Source organism: Alligator sinensis, unplaced genomic scaffold (assembly GCF_000455745.1).
Source record: "Alligator sinensis unplaced genomic scaffold, ASM45574v1 scaffold596_1, whole genome shotgun sequence".
Classification (NCBI taxonomy): domain Eukaryota; kingdom Metazoa; phylum Chordata; order Crocodylia; family Alligatoridae; genus Alligator; species Alligator sinensis.
The window spans coordinates 1,099,846-1,114,178 of NW_005841967.1; the positions used below are offsets into that span (position 1 = coordinate 1,099,846).

The following is a 14,333-nucleotide window of genomic DNA, read 5'->3' on the forward strand; positions in this document are numbered from 1 at the left end:
GTTTGACCTAAATCAGTTAAACCTGGTTGAATGTAGTATCAGACTTATCTTAAACTAGTTTGGGCCATTTTGAAACTGGTTTATGTGCACAACCAGGGTTGTGTTCTGACCACTGGTTGCTGAACACTTTTGGGTACATGCACTCTTTCTGATCAGAAATCTCTTCCTGGGCCCACAAAGCCTTTCTGTCCAAACTGGTTTACACATTCCTGTGAAATGTTTTATTTTTTCCAAAACAACATTTTGTGTTGAAAAACCATTTCATTGGAAAATTACTAACCAGCTCTAGTTTCACACCCTGTGGTCTGTCATCTTTGATCTATTTAATGAAATGAGGGTTCCAATAGCACTTGCTGCTGGCCTTTTTTAATCTCTTAAGCTCCCTCCTGCTCTCTTCTAGATTCCTCTCTGACTCGACTCATCTGCAGCTATTTTTCTCTCCTTAGGGAGAACCCTGATCCTGTTTCAGTCTCTCACAAAGACTGCCTGCTGCTTTGCTGGCTTTTCTCTTTCTTTCTCTCTGCTCTTTTCACTAGAAGTGCCTGTAATTGAAAAATAATGGGAGAAAATCATCCAAACCTATTTTCAAACTCAAATCAAATTTAGCTGGAATTTTAGTATAAGTTTTGCTCGTCATGTCTTATTATATCCAGATCTATCCACTGAGCTTATCCTCTGATAGTTACTTGCAGTACCAAATGCAAACAGGTTTAAGTCAATGTCTGCCATCAACGTCAATGGAGTTATTTATGCTCACTTATGCTGGGTCTGTGTTTCTCTCTTAATGTTTTATTCTGCCCATTGAACGAACTAAATCTTCCTGCCTGCTTTTCAAATTAGTAAAAAAGTAGGATTTTTTTTTCTCCTTTTACAGCATCATTACCAAAAATAACCAGATTCCTGTATGCTATGCTTCGACCAGTGTTGTTGAACTGTCAAAGATAACTGCTGGATATGGTATTTAATACCGAAACGGGATAATGGCACATTAATGGTAAGTGAAATAGAAAGGGCATGTTTTGATTTTAGCGTGCTTCGATGCATAAAAGCATTTGGACAAATCTGCTTGCTTTGATATAGTAGATTTCAGACAGTACACACATCTTTTTCAGCTCATGCATTAGTTACAGGGTTGGGGGGGAGGCGGGGTTGGGGAGGGAACCCTTTTAACAGAACCTGGCAAGTGTTCAGAAACCACAACTATTCTGTGTATTGCCTGGCCATTTTTAAAATACATTTTGCGCTTTTGGTAGATGTTGTAATGCATTTAGCACAGTGTGAAGTCTTGGCATAGACCCTGGATTCTAAAATAAGATGAGCTCTGCCTTTTAGAAGAAAATTCTGCCTATGAAATTCTTTTGCTATTGAGGGGCTTGTGAGGGCAACAGTACCTGCCACAGCAAACAAAATTCACTTTTAATTTCAATAAATATTCACAGTGCTGGGTAAGAACTTCTTAGTGATTGCTGAATGGGCAAGATTTTATTCCCACATGTGCTGTGCTAATCTCTTTCCCCTGCTGCCTGTATCCTGCCAAACTCACTGCTGGGTTTGCACATGTGTATGTGGCAGCTTATCTAGGTAGATGCAGGGATCTGTACTACATGGTGTATCTGATCTACTGACTAAATATCAATAGTTCTAAGAAGCCTTATGCTGGGACTCCCTGGCAATATCTAGAAGTGACTGCAAGGAAGTGAAGTCTGTCACAACTCTTTACATGTACATTAATCTGATTTTCAGATGCGATGAGCACCTTGGCTCAAGTGGCCTTTTAGTGTTCGGCACTTGAGAACATCAGATCTTTGCACATGTAGAACTGACAGACTCTGCTTCCCTGCAGTCATTTCTGGCACCCCAAACTGGCATGCACTATACAGATGCTATACTTTGTGGCTCTAGTATTAATTAGAAAACTGAGGGGCTTGGAGTATCTGTATCAAGTCTTTTTCTGGGCCTGTACTTGACAAATGTACATATGCCACAGAAATGGAAGATTGCTGAAGCTGAGAGCTGAATATGGTGTTAGAGGGGATGCAGCAAAACACCAATGAGGATTTGGGTTGAAGGCAGGCAGAACTTCTGTAATAAAATCCCAGATCTCATGATATACAGACCCTGCCACTATAAGGAGAAACTCTGAACTTGGGGCAAGTTCAGTGAAGACCTGGAGTCCATTTCAAGCAAGTCTGGCACCCTTTCCAACATGTTTGAATTAAAGAAGGTGCATGATGCAGTTCTGTGTTGTCTTCTGCATTGTGGAATAAGTCTGCAGAAATTTCCCATCCTCTTGAGAGAAAAAAGTCAGATAAACTTTAGCAGACTTTTTCAGCCCTTTTGGTGATTCATAAGCAGTCGTTCAGCATTGTAACTCAAGAAAGGCAAACTGGACTCTTATAAACTTTAATGGCACTGCTTCTAGTATCTGCATATAAACCCATTGTGGTAAACAAAAGTTATGTTGGGGTAAGCTAAGGACCAGGCCTGTTTTATTTAGATATAAGGCATAACTCACCCTTTCTCTGATGTATGTTCCTTCAGAGAAAGAGACACAGTAGTTCTGGTTCTCTGTACAACAGGAAGGACTGGTTGGGCTAGTTATTCCATTGGCCCATAGGGGGACAATAACATTCTATTTAGGGAAATCCTTGTTGAAATGAGGGAGAAGAACAGAGCTGCTCTGGTGCCTTCAGGGTCAAATTGACTTAAAGCTTCTTCTCACTGCAGGGTCAGGTTGCAGCTGGTATCTCCTTGGGTGCAAGAAACTTTTCCCACTATGTATGGAACAACCACACATACACAGTTGGAGAGCTGCTGAGAGCTCTGCAAAAGGTGCCAGGGGGATCCCACAGTCTGCAGCAGCAAGATGGCACATGGGTGTAGATGGCATGGGAGGACATGTGGCACATGAGCTGTGTCTCTCAGGAGTTCTGGGCAGCCCAATGCTCTTTTGGAGCTCCCACAAGGATGGTGTGGCTCCTCCAAACCTTTTATGCATACCTGTTTCTTTTATGGCATTATTTGGCCCCTCTCTTTGTTTACCCTGCCAATGACTACAGTGATTCTTGTTGGCTTGTTTTCCAGCTACATGACTTCTTAAAGGTTATTGACTGAGCTTTCCTGCAACATGATATTGGTTCCAAAGCTGGACATCTCTCATTGGGGTTTTCAACTCCATTCAGAGCATGAGGATTTGCTACTATGAGAGAGACAAATGGGACAGAAGTTTGTACTAAGTGTTGTGGACCAGGTTTCACTGAGCCCTAGGAGGAGGTAGCATAGAGGTGGGCAATTATTTTGGCTGGAGGGCCACTTAATGAGTTTTGGGGACCTGTTGAAAGTCGCATCTATTTTTGCCTCTCTCACTGTACCTCACTTCACCTCCCCTCTCTCTCTCTCTTGTCTCATCTCGTCTGTCTGTCTGTCTGTGTCTGTTTCTTTCTCTCTCCCCCTCCCTCCCTCCTTCCCTCCAGAACCCGGCCAGAGCAGTAGTTCACCAGGAGCCCTGAATCTGAGCTGTGGACCCAGACAGGGATTTCTGCTATGGTGGGTGAGTGGTGCCATCAGCTGTGGGTGCAGCCAGCAGGTTCTGGAGTCCAGGCACAGAGCCTGCCATTGGTGTCACAACCAACAGTACTGCCTGCCCAGTGTGGCAGAAGCTGCTGCCTGTGTGCATAGCTGATGCTGCCAGCAGGTTCCAGCTCAGGGCTCTGGGCAGGAGCTTCCATGGCTCTGGGAGAGTAGCAGTGTCAGCTGTGGACGCTGCCAGCATGTTCTGCTTCAGGGCTCCTGAACCTGCTGGCAGCATCCACAGTGTTGCCACAGTGTCACGTGTATTAAGCCCCCACACATTTAAAAATGGTCACATTTGAGGTGTGTGGGTGACTGTGACAGTGTCAGGGATCAAACTAAAGCCCAGTTGCCTTGAGTTAATCTGTTTATGCTCTTCAGAAGGTGGCACTGGGCCCAGATACCTAACAGATAATGGCTGCCAGCAGGGAAGAAAGGAGGGAAAACTTCTATTGAGTCAGTTACAGCTCTTGCATGTCTCAGCCACTCTAAGGACAGGATAGAAATGTACCATCCAGGAAAATATGGGATAGCTTCCCCCCCCTCCGTAGTTCCAACACTTGTTCTCTGCAAACATCTGGGGCCAAGAACCAACCTACTTTCTGTCTGAAACAACCTTTGTGGGGCTTTTGGCATTGCTGACAGCACAAGCTGCACTCTTGTGTGCACCACATTCTTACTGGTCCCTGTACAGGTGTGGTGCAGGGAGGAGGGCACCATCTGGCTTCATTCTGCATCCATGGGGAAGGGAGGCACAATACAGCTCCAAAGAGCTAAACCCCAACCCCCAAGAATTCTCCCTTAAGAGCAGCTATATTGGTTCATTCTTACTGCCTAACAGATGAGCATATCTGAGGATGGCAGAGGAAGGATTATACATTCCATTTGTAATTAGAAGTATGTTGCATTTGGTGTCTTTCATTTGAGTTATTCTGTTTCAGTGCTTAGGCTTTGTCTTAGGTGTGTGAAAATTTTTTCTGCTATGTCAGGAGCTTTGCTTAGTTATTCATGTGTTTAGACCCAAGGTAAGATGCTTGTCCTTTCACGCAGATCAAAGACATATGTTTAGGGGTTTGGAATGGGTAAGCAAGAAGGGAAGATATCTTTAAAATGAAGACATAGTATAACTTATAAGTAATTATATATAGCTATATACATATGTGTGTGCATCCTTCTAGTATTCAGTGGTTTTCAGTGACACAGTAATGTTCATTAAAGCTGAAATCTTCCAATAATTACAATGGTTGTCAACCAGAGTAGCTTTCCAATGGGCTTTTCTTTTTTGTCAGTGATAAACACATTTCCTCTTCTTGGAAAGGAGAGTTTTTGCCAACACAGTGAAAATACAAAAGTTTAGTTCTCAAAGAAAGAGAGATTTTGACTTGGCTGATGGAACCAAGTCTAGAAAATTATGGTCTCGCAGCATGAACTACCAGAACAGCTCCTAACACATAGGCTGCCTATACATGTGCTTGGAAATGGGGGGAGAGGGAGGGGTTAATTAGGGCAGCCCCCGGGCACCCACTCTAATTAAAACACTGCAGCATCACATGTATTAAGCCCCTGCACAGTTAAAGTGCCCTGAGGCCATTTTTAAATGTGTGTGGGCTTAATACACGTGACACTGTGGCAACACTGCAGTGTTTTAATTAGAACATAGAGCAGCTCAATTAATTGAGTCTGCTCCAACATGTTCTAATTAGAACACCAAGGAGCATGGTATTGGCAGCCATAGTTACTATAGGTTGTTGTGTTTTACCACTGGCTAATAGACATATAAAAGCTCAAAACTCTTAAGATTTTTTTTTACAGTAATAATATAAAATAGAAACGATAGGGGAGCATGGTGTATTGTATATACTGAACGAATTTGTGGGTGAGCATAGAGATAATTAACTATCTAAATATGAAGTTAGGGCCAGACATTTCTGGATGTTGGGCTCTTTTAAAGTTCAGACAAAACAATATTATTAAAATTACAAAGGACTCACAGCAGCAAGGATTGTGAGACAAGACTTACTGGTCTGAGATTCTGACATCTGCTGTGAGGCACAAGCAAGATGAGGCAAGGATTTCTTTCTTTCTTTTTTTAAAGGTGCTTGGTTCCACAATCTTTATCCATGCCTCTCAATAAAGGCCTGAGTTCAGTCTTTCTATGGCCTTCCATAGGTGTTGGAACAAGCTCTAAGTAACTGGACTTTCATAAGTGTTGTGCATCCTTTCAGTTTCCACAGATTCCATTTTCCAGCTCCATACACAAGCCCCTTTTAATCCTGTTCATGGAGAATAAGCTTCTATTCTGTTGCTTATCAAGAAAGAAAAAGGACTTCCAAGTTGCCACCTTGATTTAGCAACAGGGAATGTTTACAGACCGCTTAAAGAATATTTAAAATAGTGGTTCCTCCACCCCCCTTCCCATTGCCACCACCACAAAGACACATTACTATTTACTATGTTGGCAAGAGATACCCGAGTCATCATCAAATAATAGGCACAATATGGCCATTGACCATCTCTCAATCTGACCTTTTTCCTTAAAGGTCTGAATGTTTGTGTGACTCTTTCCTTGGCTATTTCCACAGATATTTTCAATGTCTTCACCTCCAAAATCCCACTGGGACAAGAAATAGAGATGCCAGAATATCATAAGGAATATCACAGAGTAGTCCTGCTCCAGTTGGACATGGGAGCTACTGGAAAGCACAGAAATAATCAGCCCAGCTTTGGTGAGTAGAGTGGACTTGGGGCTCTTATATTTATTTAGTCCACTATGAACAGGAACTAGTATGATTTAACTAAACTGCTTAGGACATGCATAATTTCCCAGTGGGAGTTTTACCTGAGCAAAGACTGTATGATTTGGTCCATTAAGGGATTAAATACATACATTTATATTGCATTTCAGAAATAAATGAGAAAAATCAATACCTGAGAGAAGGATTTATTATGAACAGCTTGACCAAATTATAATGGAATAGAATATTGTTGGATAACAGTGACCTGATGGTACTGAAAATCCCATTGCAAGGTTCCAGTGTTTGCATTCAAAGCATGGGACTACAATAGCAAAAAGACTGACACATTTTTGTAATGCATAAAAGCCTGCAATAGCCTTGTAAAAATGGGTGCTTACTTCCTTATGGTTAGTCAAGGGAAGAAAGTGATGTCAGAAAAGTACATAGTAAAAAGTTTTATGATGTCCTATTGGGAATATAAATATGTATAAAAAATTATTCTGGGAGGGGCAAGGGAATCGGGAAGAGCCAAAAACACAGTATTGTGAGTTGGGCAGGACTATTCATTAAATAGTGGTTAGTTGTAAACTTTTTTCATTCATGTAATGCTTAGCACTTTTCATCTCTGCAATTTATATGAATATTAGCCATTCAATCCTTAAAGCACTCTGAGAACATAGAAACTAGGTGCTTATTATCCCTATTTCACAGCCGAGGAAGAGGAGAGACAGCGGTTAAGCAATTTGCCAGGGGCCACAAAGATTTTTAAAGAGCCAGGGTTATAAAATGCCATAAAGCTGGTATGTCTGTGAGAATAACAGAAAAAAAAATAACTCCATTCTGCCTTTATCTACTTTACTTATCTAAACCAGCTAATCTAGCTAAGGTACTAATATGGTCCCCATTAAAATATCTGTGTGCTGGACAAGATTTAATGTATTTATCCTCACAAAATCATTGTGAGGTAATGAAGTACTCTTTTTTGCCTGGGGGACTAAGACACAGAGAGATTGAGATTCTGGTTTGGTCTGTCCTAGGGGCCAACTGCTGGACATTCTTTTCCTTCTGTCCAACTCCATGAAAATACATTGCTTAAACCTGGTATAAATCAGAGCAAAATCAAGCCCATTGTATGTGCAACTCCCAATCTTATGTTATACCATGATTTTTTTCCTGAAAATCGTGAATGACATTTGATTGCTTTGGCGCACAGATTTATTATGCTGTGAAATAAATGTTATAGATACACTGATAGAGATTATAGAATGGTAATGTATCCTTGTTGCATTAAAGCATTTTAAATGCATTTTTTTCATTAAGGATTCCTACATTATTTGGAAGCATACAAGACAAATTTGGTTTAAAAAGGTCACCTCTGCAGTGCTATTTACAAGTGAAGCATGGGCTTTGGAAATCTTAATTGGAATAGAATTCTAGGAAATTCTAAGGTCATATTCTTCTTGGAGAAGGTGGTAATAAACAGTAGCTCAGCTGCTAAACTCTATTAATATTTACCAGATAAGACTGTTATCTACCTAAGATTAAAGAACCCTAGGACTTGGATATAAGCACACTACTGTCTGACTTGACATATGATAAAATATATGTTTACAACCAAAACATTTCTTTAGACATAAAATCCAAAATATGCAAAACCAACAAAACTGTATTTGGATTCTAAACAGAATGCTGTGAACTGGTATTTTTTAATAACAGTGAGTGATGATGCTATTATAAACCCTTAGGATCTTTAGTACATGTGTTATGGGATTATAAAAAGATTTAGTGAATACTGGAAAGACACTATCACCAGAATATTCATCCTTTATAGGTACAGACCTACTGAACTTGTGGTGGCTGCTGGCTAATTTCATGGGGAAAACATGGGCCTGGCAGCCATTTCACTATCTGGCGTAGGGTGGGAAAGATGACCAGTAGGGCATGAGTGCTAGACTTCAGAAAAACTAACTTCAGTGTGCTCAGGAGATAAGTTAGTGAGGCACTGAAGAACAGGAGAATTGGTGACATGGGAGTCCAGGAAGGGTGGTGGTTCCTAAAGGGAGCAATCTTACAGGCACAGAAGGAGACAATCCCATTGTGAAGGAAAGCGGGCAAAGGGGCCAAGAAACCCTCTTGGCTGAGCAGGGAAATCCAGGAAAACCTAAAAGCAAAAAAGAGGCATATAGACTGTGGAAGCAGGGAGTAGATACCAAGGCAGAGTATACACTTGGCCCACACTTACAGGGAGGCAATCAGAAAGGCCAAAACAGAAATGGAACTTAGGCTGACAACAACAATTAAAGACAACAAAAAGTCCTTTTTCAGATACATAGGGAGTAAAAGGAAGGTGCAGGATAGCATAGAACCGCTACAGGACAAACTAGGGCAATTAGTGATAGATAGGGGGGACAAGGCTGAGCTCTTCAATGAGTTTTTCCCCTCTGTATTACTGAACATGGATCAGGACAAATCTCCCAGTTGGATTATAGATAGGTACAAAAGGGAAACCAGCCCACCAACTGTTTGCACCGACTTAGTGAAGGGACACTTGGAGGGGCTGGATGTGTTTAAGTCAGCAGGCCCGGATGATCTTCATCCAAGGGTACTGAAGGAATTGGCCAGTGTCATAGCAGAACCACTGGCACGGCTGTTTGACCACTCATGGTGCTTAGGTCAGGTCCCAGAGGACTGGCAAAGTGCTAATGTGGTCCCTATTTTTAAGAAGGGGAGGAAGGAGGCACCAGCTAACTATAGACCAGTTAGTCTCACCTTTGTCCTTGGGAAAACTTTTGAAAAAATTAAAGATCACATTTGTGGGAATCCAGCAGGGAAAACCATGCTAAAGGGCAACCAGCATGGATTCATAGCAGGTATATCCTGCCTGACTAACCTTGTTTCCTTTTACATCCAGGTCACAAAAAGCTGAGGCACAGGAATTGAGGTAGATGTCATCTACTTGGATTTTAAGAAGGCCTTCAATATGGTATCTCATTGTATTCTCACAGATAAACTGAGTGGCTGTGATATAGATGATTACACAGTCAGGTGGGTGGCAAATTGGCTTAGGGGTTGCACCCGGAGAGTGGTGGTGGGTGGGTCGATATCAACCTGGAAAGATGTGGGCAGTGGAGTCCCACAAGGCTTGGTCCTTGGACCAGTGCTGTTCAATGTCTTCATCACTGACTTGGATGAGGGCATGGAAAGCATTCTGTCCAAATTCGCAGATGATACCAAAATATGGAGTAAAGTGAACACACTAGAGGGTAGGGAATGAATCCAGGCAGATCTGGACAGGTTGGAAAAGTAGGCAGAACAGAATAGGATGCAGTTGAATAAGGACAAATACTAGGTGCTGCACCTAGGGATAAGGAATTGCCAGCATGCTTACAGGCTGGCGAATGACCTTCTCAGCAGCACAGCAGCAGAAAGGGATCTTGGGATCATTGTTGACACCAAGATGAACATGAGTTGTCAATATGACAAAGTGATCAACAAGGCTAACCGCACTTTTTCATGCATTAGCAAATGCATGACAAAGAGGTCCAGGGGGGTGATACTTCCCCTTTTGTGGCATTGGTCAGACTGCAATTGGAGTACTGTGTCTAGTTTTGGGTGCCACACTTCAAGAGGAATGTGGACAACCTCGAGAGAGTTCCGAGGAAAGCCACTCGTATGGTTAGGGGCCTACAGGCAAAGCCCTACGAGGAGAGATTGAGGGCCCCGGATCTCTTCAGCCTCCGTAAGAGAAGGCTGAGAGGTGATCTTGTGGCCACCTACAAATTCATCAGGGAGGGGGCAGCAAGGAATAGGAGATGCTCTGTTTACCAGGGCACCCCTTGGAATAACTAGGAACAACAGCCACAAACTGATGGAGAGCAGATTTAGGTTAGACATCAGGAAGAACTTCTTTATGGTAAGGGTTGCCAGAATCTGGAATGGGCTTCCAAGCGAGGTGGTGCTCTCCCCCACCTTGGAGGTCTTTAAGAGGAGGCTAGACATGTGCCTGGCTGGGGTTATCTGACCCCAGCACTCTTTTCTGCCCAGAGCAAGGGGTCAGACTCCTACCAAGGGCAGGGGGTCAGACTTGATGATCTGCTAAGATCCCTTCTGACCCAGACATCTATCAATCTGAGTGTGATGGGCCCCTCCACACCTCTGACTGGCTGAGGGTCCCTGCCCCTCACCGCTGATTGGCTGTGAGGATGGTCCATCATATAGCCTTGCCACTGATTGGCTGTGAGGGCTGTCCGTCATGCAGCCCTGCTCCTTGCCACCAATTGGTGGAGAGGAGCAGGGCTGTATGATGGACAGCCCTCACAGCCAATTAACAGCAAGGGGTGGGGGGTGGCAGTCACCTTGGATACTCATTGTGTGAACAGACACCTCTGTCCCCTTCCCCAACCCCGGTGGGCTGTGCAGCTGGGCTGCAGTGCAGTGAGGACTGCTGGCTGCCTCAGACCTCTGTCCTAGGTCCTGGTGCAGCTTAGTTCCCCGGCTCACCCTGGGAGCTGAGAGCTGATAAGCGCCAGGACTGGGGAGCTCTCTGCCCCCTGTCCTGACTCCTAGTGTGGAGCTGGCTGCTCCAGGGAGTGAGCGGAGGCTGGGAATCCAGCCCTCATCTGTTGCCTGGAACAGCTCCATGTGGCACAGAATTGGCTGCTCCAGGGAGTGGGCAGGGGCTGGGAATCCAGCCTTTACCTGTCCCTGGATCATCCAGCTGCACGCAGAGTTGGCTGCTCTGGGGAGCAAGTGAGGCCTGGGAATCCAGCCCTTGCCTGTCCTCCGGAGCAGCTCCCCAGTCTCTCCTTTGAGCAGTCAGCTCTGTGCTATGTGGAGATGCTCTGGGAGACAGGCAAGGGCTGGGTTCCCAGCCCCTTCTTGCTCCCCTGAGCGGCCAGCTAGCTCCTTGCAGAATTGGGTGGTCCATGGGACAGGCAAGGGCTGGATTCTCAGCCTCTCCCACTGCTCCCTGCAGGAGCTGGCTCTACACCAAGCGCAGTAACTGCTGGTGAGCCCTGTGCCTTTCTGCCTGGCAGGAGGCTCACCCACAGCTGTTTGACACCTGAAACGGCTCCCAGCAACTCCCTAATGGGCAGGGGGCTTGCTGGCAGCTGTGTGTCTGGTTGAGCACGGAGCCAGGAGAGCTCTACCCCCTTCAAGGGCAGCTCTCTCCTGGCCCTGTGCACATCAGGTCCCTTTCCAATCTACACGGGGCCAGGAGACATATAGATGTGCCCATGAGGCAGTAAAAGCTACTGCTTCTTCCAACATAGCAGAACAGTGAGATGTCCTTTGTCTTTGATGCCTTACCTGTGCTGGCTATTGAGATGGCAGTCATTCACTGAGTTTACCTCATCCCCACTAAACTTACTATCCTACCACCAGTTTATGATCACTTAAACCTGTTTATGTGCAACTCCTGTCCCTAGCCTGGTAGAGAAAGGTGGGGAAGCTTGCACTTCACCCTTCAGGCTGTAGCTGTTCTGTCGGTTAACAGAGGACTTCATTTTCCAAGGGACCTTCCATTACCACCGTTCATATTAGACCTTTTTTTAAAAAAAACAGGTCTTTCTAAATCAAAGAGTTGCGTTTGTCCCCTGTTTGCCTTATTATCATTTTGTTTCTGATCCATTGTGTCGTGTCATTTCTACTTCTATAAATAATCTGTATAAGCAATCCCATATATTTGTCCCATTTCTTAGGTATCTGAATGAAGTAATGAAACAAGAAAAAACAAAAAAATAACAGAAACTGATGGGGAAATAGAGTATTTTCTATAGGACTGCCTGATTGTTTGTATTGCTTCTTTTCTGTTATCACTGTGTATCAATAAATTTGTATTATCGAATGGAAAGGTAGTGGTCAGTCTGAGGGTGGGTCTCCCCAGAACAAGGTATCTGGATCCTAAATCCAGAGCCAACACTTGGCTCTGAATAATGGCTAACAAAAAAGAAGCAATGCAGACAATCAAGCAGACTTTCTTCCTAGGTTTTTTGTGTTTAACTCACAAATAATAAAAATGATAGTTTATAGTTTGATTTCTAAGGAATCCATTACTGAAGTGTGGGAGGCACATTACTTCACACACTTTTTTACGTAGATATCTAGTGGTGTCTGAAATGTAAGGCAGGAAAATAGGTCAATGGATGTTATGATAAAACCTGTTTTGGGAAACAATATTTTAAAATATGGTTTAAAGATTTGGTGGTCTGACCTGAGGTATGTGAATGGGCTGAGTTACATATTCCAAACTTTAGTTGCTCAAACAAATTATTTTGCGCTGAAATGTATCATATTTGCACTATTTATTTTGGAAAGTTTGACCCATGCTAGGTTATATGAGTGTGAAAAAAAATTGCCCTCATATGTTCCAACTAAAATTTTATGCTCTTACAACTCATAAGCAGCACTAGCTAAAAACTTAGGATTTAGGGTTTTTTTATAGTCTTTAGTAAGAAAGAAGAAACTATTATAATTTGAAAAAATCTGGTCCAATATTTTTTTAAGAGTGCGAGACTGGATACTTGGTATACCTAAAAATGTAAGTCCACATGATACTGCAAAAATAGTGTAAAGGGGCCTTAGAGTAAATGGGAAATAGATCCCGGAAGACTTTAATTTGATATTTTTGTACATGCATATTGGATGTTTCTGTTCATTTTTTCCCTTGACAAGATTAATTTATGGGCATTTCAGCTATGGACTCTTGAGTTAGTCTCCTTAGTAAATGTGTTGCATTTTAGTGCAAGACATTATTTAGCAGCAGTTTTCTTTTCTTTCTTTCTTTGAAAAATATAAGGAAAACTACCATATTTACTTGACTACCAGATGAGGTCGTGTCCCGCCCCCCCCCCCCCCCCCCCCCCATCAGCATGGAGGAAAAAAGCTTGTCATCTTACAATCGCATATAAGGAAACCTCATTAAATACATTGTCTGTTATTAAACTGCTGCCAAAAGCAGCTTGTGCTTAGTAATGGAAACCAATTATGAAGATTAAATTCAGCTAACGCTGACCATGACTATAAAACACACAGGCCATATTGGGCAAACATCCTGATGGGAACTCTGTGTGTGTGTGTGTGTGTGTGTGTGTGTGTGTGTGTGTGTGCGCCTTAAAAAAAATGGGCAGGTGTTCCCTCCACAGGGAACTGGCACTAGGCCTGGAAGTATTACAATACTAGGCCAGCACTGGGAGGGCCAGAGCCAGCCCTGACACCATCCCCTTGTTGCCAAAAATATTAAAGTTCAAGAAGACAAAGTTTGAGACATAAGGAAATACAGAAAACATGAGCAAGGAGCTGCATAGTAGAGGGTTGGGGTAGGGGTGTGACTGCAACTAAGTTGCATATAAAACATGCATCCAACGAAGCCTGGGGGGTGGAGGGGTGGAAAGAGGGAAAGAATATACAGGAAACCTTGCACAACAATACTGCATTTGAGTAGGGAGTTGATTTGTAGGCACATACATAGTTACAAATAGTGACATGCAGGATATAATTGTGGGTAGGGAAGGTCCTTAGGGTACTTTTAGGTGTAGCAGGGGGTGGCAGTTAGGTGGTCCACTTCCAGTTGGCAGTCTGCTGGGGTCCACATACTGCTGCTGTCCTGTGGTGTGCTGCACGTAGATATTAGGCCTGTGCGAAGTAGTTAGCATTCGCTTTGGATTCGGACGATTTGGGGGACAGTCCCATCAATGGCTTCCCTGCCTGGCACCAGCTCCCCGCTCTTTTTTTATTTATTTATTTATTTATTTATTTAAGAGCCCCAGAGTCACCAGCTGCTGCCAGGCAGGGGGGCAATCCCTGCTGCCCCCCACTGCCCTGCACTGTGTGGGGCTCTGTCACAAGCCCCCAGAGGTCCCGACAGTCGCTGTAGCACCTGGTGAGTGGGGGCTTTTATTTATTTATTTATTTATTTATTTATTTATTTATTTTTAAAGAACCGACACTGGGGTCAGGTGGGGCAGCCATGGGGCGGGGCTGGGAGAGTGGGCAGCCAACAGGGGCTCATGGCAAAGCCCCCAACCC

The 14,333-nt window shown here is 43.6% G+C and overlaps 1 long non-coding RNA gene across 2 annotated transcripts in view; it reads left to right on the plus strand.

The window, feature by feature from the left end:
- Positions 1–909: 909 nt before the first annotated feature.
- Positions 910–14,333, plus strand: part of LOC112549792 — a 21,339-nt gene continuing 7,915 nt past the window's right edge. The window contains exons 1-4 of one of the 2 annotated variants that reach the window (XR_003093310.1): positions 913–994; positions 3,085–3,284; positions 6,153–6,296; positions 9,217–9,350. This is a non-coding gene — a long non-coding RNA (uncharacterized LOC112549792). Of the gene's footprint in view, positions 995–3,084; positions 3,285–6,152; positions 6,297–9,216; positions 9,351–14,333 lie in introns of both variants that reach the window. The other variant, XR_003093311.1, reaches the window with a different exon arrangement.